The sequence below is a fragment of the Pteropus medius genome, unplaced genomic scaffold, assembly GCF_902729225.1.
Source record: "Pteropus medius unplaced genomic scaffold, Ma_sr-lr_union100, whole genome shotgun sequence".
NCBI lineage: Eukaryota > Metazoa > Chordata > Mammalia > Chiroptera > Pteropodidae > Pteropus > Pteropus medius.
This window is the reverse complement of record NW_024352786.1, coordinates 8,297,662-8,306,907: the sequence shown is the minus strand read 5'-3', so window position 1 is coordinate 8,306,907 and position 9,246 is coordinate 8,297,662. Positions and strand designations below refer to the sequence as shown.

The 9,246-nt window shown below is 33.5% G+C and overlaps 1 pseudogene; it reads left to right on the top strand.

Moving 5' to 3' along the window:
• The first annotated feature begins 8,153 nt into the window (after positions 1–8,153).
• LOC120591264 (uncharacterized) lies at positions 8,154–8,272 on the top strand (annotated as a pseudogene).
• The last annotated feature ends 974 nt before the right edge of the window (positions 8,273–9,246 follow it).

Sequence of the window (9,246 nt, the reverse complement as noted above, 5' to 3'; positions counted from 1 at the left end):
ACAACTTAGTTACTCATGAGGTATGAGGAAGGTGTCTACAGTTATGTCCAGCTTTCTGTCTTGGTTTCTCAAAAAGTAAGAAAATACAATTAAAAGAGAATGTTTCTAAGTGAGAAAAGGGAATATTTTTATTAATTATTGGCATGTTCATTTCAGATGGGACATCCAAATGGAAATGTTTCATAGCTAATGTGTGTAGAATTTATGTAGCAAAGATTTAAAAGTCATCAGTACATAAGAAGAGTTAAAAGTCATACATTTAGATAAAGAGAACACAAAAGGTTAAGAAAGCAAAAGTTCAAGAGGAGGCATCCAAGAGTTGATTTTTATCTGTGTCTTATTTTTCTCCAATATGTTTTTCTCTCTTAGTTTCCACTATTTATTTCCCCCTTATTTAAAAAAAAAAAACTATTACCATATTTTTTATTTTCCTTTTTCTTTTCTTCCACGTATAGTCTTCTAACTTCTTGAATAAATTCTTAGAACAATTGTAAATCTACCACTACCCCCAGATTAAATCTTCTCTAGACCTCAGCAAAAGGTAGGCTATTTAAGAAGTGCTTGTTGGATTAACGAATGAGTAAAGAATGTGTATTTACAAGTTCATTTTATAAACACTTCTATAAACTATATCTTGATTACAAAATCAATAAGCTAAGCCACATATTTGGTTTATACAAATGAAAACACAAATGGCTTATTATATCAATATCAGTAAATTTAGATGTCAGCAATGGCAGAACAAAGATCATCACTATAATGGCCCAGCATTTTACACTTTACTAGTTACATTGATTTGGTTCAGAATGCAGGTTAGTGCCAGATCTGCAAGAGACATAAGGACATAGCTGAAAAGAAGCAGCAGGAAAAAGAAAAAATAAGTTTGTTATTCAACCTTGCACTGAGTAATTGCCATTCCTCTTTTATTAGTAGTAATCAAAAGGGATTGAACAGAATTCATTTCTACTCTTGTTTTTGATTATTATAGTAGTCATTAAGAACCTTTTGTTTTTTGTTTTTTTAGAATGTGATACAGCAAGTGATTTGGGCTTTCTATAAAAGCCTGATTGGTTGCCAGAATCCTATTTGAGGGCAATGTTTAGTACTTTTATTTATTTCTATATACCATGAGATTTCATCTCTCCATTACTCACCAAAAGGAGTGTGGGAGCAAGCATTTCAAGAATGCTACAGGAATTTTTATAGAATGCATGACCCACATTCCCCCTGATACATGCAGAAGGCTGCTTTTCTAGTACACATCCTTGTTGGGCCCAAATAATATTCCTGAATCAACTGATATATACATTGCCACATCCTGTAATTTGAGATGAGCCAGATATTACCCTCCCTCATACCCATAGCACTTCAAAACTTTAACTGTCCAAATAGATTAATGATACATGAATTATCTTCAGAAGAGAATAATCAAAATGCAGTTTGGTTGCTTGATTGACTCATTTACGCATTCAATATTGAATGGCTATATGGAGTTTATATAATCTAACCAAGTAGACAGGATAAACCCTGTGGAAAAATTAAATAACAATTCTAGAAGACTGTAATTAGAGAACAAATGGAGCCATATATAACATGGGTATGGTTCAGGAAATAGGGTCGTGGTAGCTATAAGCAATGAGAGAATGATAAATCCTAAGCATACTAGATCAGTCTGGGGAAATATGAGGAAGGCAGGACTTGCACAAAATCTCGATGCATGGGTAGCATTTGACTAGGCTCTGGGTATGAAAAGACATTCCTAATGGAGAAACAGTGTGAATATGTGCACAGCTTGGAATGAACTGGGTGTGGACAGTGTGGCCAGAGTCATACACATTCTGGAATAGTAAAAGATAATGCTAAACAGATAGACAAATTTGGGAACATCTAGTCAAAGAACTTAGCAAAATACAGACAATAGAATAGAAGCTTCTTAATTGGATAGATGAATGTTAAAGCTCATTAAGACGATCTAATGCCTGTTTACATGAAATTGGGTATCGAGACCATTTGATAAAGAGTAAAACTTTAAATTAAAATGTTTTAAAATATTTCTTAAAAATATCAGTCCTTATTGGCTCTATACTAGTAAAAGCTCCTTTATATATTATACATTAGGTTTATTATAATGTTATAAAACTGTCACTGAGAGGAAAGAATAGTAATTATGTATTGCTTGCTTTTATGCAGGAGAACTTTTAAACGCATATTTCTTTTATTCCAGTAATAACAGGTAGAAGGTTAGCTTCATGAAGTTAGAAGTTAGTCTCTCTTGTTTACTATCTTCCCATCGCCCAGAACTTTGCTTAGCATATGGCAGTTCTTCAATTAATATATGTCGAATAAAAAACTAATACTGAACAAATAGTATGATCATTATTTTGCAGATAAGAAAAATGGAACTTTTACAGGGCTTAAATGTATGCCTACTAGACTCTAAAATGTACCCTTTTCATTTGGAAGGGTAAATGAGTGACAGAGTCACAATTTAGATGATGAATTGGCAAATTCTATCTCCTCTACTAACCTAGCACTGCCATAGCTCAGGACAAAGACAAAGATGTGATTCAGCATGATCTATATAGAGGAGAAAAATGATTTCCCTTTTCCATACTACCTTATCATCTATCTATCTATCATATCTTTCCCAAGATGTATATCCAAAAGAAGTGTGACTCAGAAAAAAATCACAAAGGAGAGTTTGTATGTTTTGAGACTGTCAAACAGAATGGGTTTTCTCTCTCCCGTTCTCTGTGGGGTCTGAATCATTGACTGCGTTTGTGGACAGTTTAGACTCATGGAATGAAGGGAATGAAGAGAAGACCCTTGCCCTCATTTCTTTCAGAATAACAGTATTTCCACAACTCCAAGTGCAGATGAAAAGTTAGCATGTGTTTTATGTTAGCCATTAGAAGTATGTATTTTAGAACTGTCAATAACTATTCTCCTATTTTTCTTTTCTTTTTTTTTTTTACAGAGGCAGCATAAATCAGAATTACTCATTTTTGTGATTTGCTTTAATATTCTATGGTTAAATTAAACCCGCATTCGACACAAAAACATAGAAGATAAATTTAAAAGATTGATTATGGTTTTTCAATAAACTTTTAATAATGTAACCATTGTTATATGGGTGTTTGTGTGTGTTTGTGAGTGAGAGAGAGAATGAGAGAGAGAGACAGAGAGAGACAGAGAGAGACTGAGACAGAGAGACAGAGAGAAACTGCAGACATTAAGGTGGCAACAGACTGAGCACAGGAGTAATGAAAATGCAAATCCTTCCATTTGACCCACCACTGACTTGGTGAAGTCTTCAGTGGCTTGGCCAGCCTCCGAGTCTATTTGATGTGGCTCTTTCAATCCTTATATATGTTTACATAGCCAAATCCACTGGGCTTTTTCCAAACCATATTTTTTAAAGGTCTATTTCAACTAGCAGTTTGGGATCACTATCTCCTCAGCTGAGATTCATCACCAATTATGTTAACAATACCATAGTATAAGTAAGGAAATCACTATATTTAGCAGAATCTTAAAATTATTATTTTTATTTGGTCAGTGTAGAAATTAATTTATTTTCATATTAATCATAGCTTAAGTATACATATACAAATTGGATTGAAAGAAAAAAGTTTTTAAAAGTTTTAATCAAATTAATCTGAAAGAAACACATAGCTCTTTTATAGTGTTTATCAACATTTTAATTTATAAATTATGCAATTTTTATTTAAGGTCTAAATTTTATGTCTTATAATTCCATAAGGGCAGGGTCACTGACACTAGCCCAGGCAAATACAGAAGAGTATTGAAATTGACAAGGGGAACTTAGTTCCAGGACATAGTGGTTATTAAATGATTGGAGTAAACTAAAGGCTAAAAACTTTTATAGCTACTTGACAGTTATTTTAAGTCAGTGCTAGAAATGGAGGGAAATGAAAATACATTACATTTTTAATTTATATCAGCAATCTGTTATAATAACTAAAAGATGAATGAAACACAAGTCATCAGTAGTCAATATAATCATCATCATGTTATTAATAATATGCTTCAAGTATATAAAAGTAAATTTCATCTTAATATATCAAAGTTCAAAAATTCTTATAACATTTAGAAACAAGAATTTAACTTGATTTGGGCAAATCATTAAGCTTTGTGTAATACAATAGGCATCTCTTCGCTTACTATCTTTCTCTGCCGCAGTCCCCACTATCAAAGGGTCTACTGCTTCAGTCCCCATTTCTTGGTCTCCAGCATTATTTTTCCTGCATTTATACCACTGTCTCTAAGGCAAGCACTTTCTCCTTGGGGCCCGTAAGTCTTTCAGTTCCTTCTGAGGTGTGCTTCTGAAATTCAAGCTACTATCAGCAGCCTCCTTCCAGACTGCTTTCTCTACCTTCATCATAAGATAAAATTCTATGCTCCTTCAAAAGATGGTCACCCACAAAATTCTTGGGCCATTAGAAATACTTTTGAGGCATTTTCAATGGTCCCCATCACAATGCACAAACTTCGAAATGAAAATAAGGAGGTATACCACACCAAACAAAAAGCAATTCAAATGCTCTAATATTCATATTTCAAAGAGGAAAGAGGAAGAGAAAGGTTTACTCTAAATATGCCAATAAGTAACATTTTCATTAATAATTATGTAAATACCACAAATTATCCCTTGAAAGGTACATGTGTCTTCTATGCATTTTCTTACTAACCACAAGTTTGTTTGTTTTTTTCCATGCAAAACAGTCATCAAGAAAACAAAACCAACAAAATTCAAAGTGGTCTCTGTGTGAATAGAGCCTTAGTCTAGTTTATAAGCTTGGACCCAAGGGACGTTATCTCAGATGCCTCTAGAATGAAATGGAATTAGCAATTACACAGATCTTCTCCACTAGAATCGCATTAAAAATAATTTAACATACTTGTTACATATACTTTAATCATATTATCCCATAAGTAACCAGCCACTGATCTCAAAGGTCAGTATATAATTACAATATACGTACAAGGGGGAATACTGCCCTAGACACTGGAATGTAATGTTGCCTCTATAATTCTTCTTTCCTCTCTTATACAGTTCATTTGAAAAAGCTAGCTTCTTAACTCAATTTGCAGAAATTATGAATGAGTAGCTCGGAGAAGAGGCACTGTAGATTTTGCACATTTCTTAACATATAACAATAATATATTGTCTCCATATAGAAAGATAATATCATCATTAAAATATAGTTGTTGCCATTGTTTTAAATCTAGCATGCTCAGGGGTATAGCCATACCATGAAATAGAGAATCACAATTAGCCATATGGATACTTAACTTCTGACCTTTGCCAGAGATACAAAAATATGTTTTTTCAACAATCTTGGCTGTATACTTCCATAGCAAACTGTACTTCAACTTCACAGATTTTCTGAGTCAAATTGTGTACTTCTTGAGCATGGAATGGGAATATATCCTCTCTGTTAGTTATCTATTCAAGACTCTGCTATTGAAACTTGTACCAAATGAACAAGAAAATGATATGGCCACCGTATACTGATTTCTGGTGTCTAAGAAATAGTCATGCATGCTCCTTTGTAGTGTGTAAGAAGCTCTACTATTGTACACAGAGAGTCAGAGATGATGAGATAGAAATATAACTGAGCTTTGTCTCTAGCTCTTTCAGGTTCTTCACTCTCTTACACTGCTCAGCAAATAGGATAATGATTTATATATATATAGCCCGATGCCACTACCTTCAATATAAACCTACTCTGAGAACCAAAAAGAAAAAAAAGGAAGGAAGGAAGGAAGGAAGGAAGGAAGGAAGGAAGGAAGGAAGGAAGGAAGGAAGGAAGGAAGGAAGAAAGAAAAAGAAGAAAAGAAAGAAAAGAAAGAAAGAAAAAGAAAAAGAAAAGAAAGAAAAAAAAAAAGAGAGGAAGGGAGGGAGGAGGGAGGGAGGGGAGGGGAGGAGGGAGGAGGGAGGAGGAAGAGGAAGAAGAAGGAAGGAAGAAGGAAGGAAGGGAAGAAGGAAGAAAAGAAAAATTCCAAGTGCTCTACTTTCAAAGCAACATTAAGAAAAGTATATTAATAATTCTTGGTCTGAAAATGGAAGCAGTGATGTGCCTAGGTTCCAATGATTGGTGAGAAGAAAACAGGAGAAAATTAGCACTTCCCGGGTGAGTTTTATGGTAAAGATTTCTAGGCACTCATGCACTGGTAATTGGATAAGCAATCAGTTCCCTAATGTGTATTATCTCTGCATGGTGATAATTCTACCCAAAACTCCTTCAAACTGTCCCCATAAATGACTCGTCCTCTAACTCCTAAAGCTCTGACATTTTTAAATTAAATATCTAAATCTTATATTCCTCAAAAACGTGTATTTTTTCTATTTAAGAAAATAGATATTAGACAGTTATATGATAGATGATGATGATAGATAGATAGCTAGATAATAGATAGATAGATAGATAGATAGATAGATAGATAGATAGATAGATAGAGCATTAATAAAAAAACAGACAGAAATCCAGATGTTAGGTTAGGGATGATCATGAAAAAATTATGACCTTGAACAGAAACATACTTAAAGTTTTTTTTTTTTTCTGAAAACGAGACAAACATCCTAACCAATCAGAAAATTATATTGTTATATAGTCATTTCTTTCTCCCCATCTCTGCAATACACTGTCTTAATGATAGAATAACCACAATAAACACTTACATTTTCTGGCCTTCACCACAATGAGGACCAAATTTTGAACTAGTTGGCTGTGTGTGTCTTTCATATACATTAAATGTATGTGTAGTAGGTATCATACCTTATAATATAAATAGTCTATATAATTGTCTAATCCATATTTCACTCTGTATTTTTTGTCTTTTGGAGGATCTGGCAGCTTGTTGCTCTGTGCCATTTTCATTTCAGACTGCTCCATATCAGTATTTGTCATCCTAACGGTTTTAGCTGCTATGAGTCATTGTTTACCAAAGTTGCCTGTTACCACAATACAAACATTATCAAAGAGTTATCATTCTCACTTATAAACTTTCAAGTTTGCAAATGTAATATACTAAGTGTCCATCATGAGTTTAAGACATGATCTCTATGTTTAGGTTTTATGAGTAAGCAAAACGGGGTTATGATATTATTCTTCTCTCAACTTTCTTAGCATTTTCATCTACCTTTTCTTTCCCTCTTATCTCAGAGAACTTGTTTTCATAAATAAATTCAGTTTTTTGAATTATAATTGACATTAAATATTATGTTAGTTTCAGGTGTACAGCATAGTGGTTAGACATTTATAGAGCTTACAAGTGATCCCTCTGATAAGTCTAGTACCTACCTGGCAAAATTTTTAATGTGTACACTTGAAAAGAATCTTGCCCACATATTTTAGGTTTTTCCTCCATCAATGATCTCATTCCCTCAATTGCATCTTAAATCAATCTAACTTTAACAGATCTCTTTCTCCATCTATATACATGGTCAAGCTTCCACATCTTAGGAAAGAAATTTGTATTTTCTACTACCCACTATTATATGATTTGCCTAAATTATTACAATAGCCTCCAACTTGGTCTTTCTGTTTCCAGTCTTGCTCTCTGCAATATAGTTTTAATACAACAATCACAATGATACTTTTAAACTATGAATTAGATTATTAGCTCCTTTGCTCCAAATCCTTTAGATAATCTTCCTTGATTTTCTCAGAGCCTCCAGTCTGGGCCAGGTGATCCTACTTTGTGCTTTAATAATACTAATGTATACTTCTGTCATGTGATACTGCAATAATTATTTGACTTGTTTCTCTTCTCCACTGAAATTCTTGAATTAAATTTACAGTATATTAGGTATCCATAATACTTAATAATAAAAGGTGCTTAATAAATACTTCCTCAATAAATGAAAAAAAGAAAGACTATATTCTGAAACATTAAACACACATTTTTCCTTTATTAACACCAACTGGGTCTTACAGTTATATTCTCCTTCCTTAGTATTCTCCACTCTGAACTTACCTAGTCAATTCTTTCATAGTTCATGTCATTATAACAAATGATAATCAGTCTCTAAACATAAACAAAGATTTTCTTGGAGAAAAACAACAAAAAAAAGCAACTTGGACCTTGAATTAAAAGACCTGGATCAAATCTTTCAAAATTTGGTGGTCTACGGCCATCTCACCCCAAACAAGCCCGATCCCATCTGATCTTAGAAGCTAAGCAGGGTTGGGCTTGGTTTGTACTTGGATGGGAGACCACCTAGGAAGACCAGGTGCTGTAGGCTTAAAAAATAAAAAATAAAAAGGGATTGTAAACTGACAAGGTCGTTGCAATCTGTGAGGTCAACCAAGGGTTGCCTTGCCTAAAAAAATATATATATATATGTGCTTGTTATGTGCCTTTGATCAAGTCATTTACTTTCTTAGTTTCTCCATCTTAAAATGGATTTATTGACTTATTATGAGTCAAAGTATAACATTTGAGAAAATAATTTGTAAGGTATTAACTTCTACATGAATAATAATAATAATGTAAGAGTTTATAATTTAGGCAGCAGACACCATTCTAACAATATTAATTATTTTTTAACTTATTTAATATTCACAACAGCTTTATAAGGTGACATGTCCCCCTCTAATTGGGACATCTATATATCTCCATTTTATAAATTAGTACATTGAGACACATGTTATATGAGGCACCTACAAAAACACAGTAAATAAGTGACAAAGCCAGAGTTTGATCCTAGGAGATCTGACTCCAGATTCTGAGTTCTCAATGCCTCTTTATTTTGTTCCCATGTAAGGTGATGGTATCCATCTCTACTAGAGTCTCTTAACAGGTCTTTGAAGTCTCTGGACCTTTCTTGCTTTTGCAATGATATTTCTTATGAAAATCTCTGCCATTTTTTTAAACTTTTAAATAAAGTAGACTTGAAGAGCAAGATGAAATTATGTAAATGACAAATGATTAAATAAAAAAAAGTTCAAGGGAAAGAGAGACCCAGAAGCATCATAGCATGACTATAAACTACCTCACTGTCTACCAGGCTTACTATTGTTGAAAAAAAATGTTTTGAGGGAGCGCAATACAGATGGAAGACACTAAAAGTTTAAATTCTTTTCACACTTCTGTATTCTCTGGTCTCCTCTTTCTCCACATCAAATCCCCACTGGCTTTTTCCGCTTGCAGTTCACAGAAACAGTAGATTGTAATTGAATGGTAGGGCCAGAGGCTGCAGACAGCACCCACAGGGCC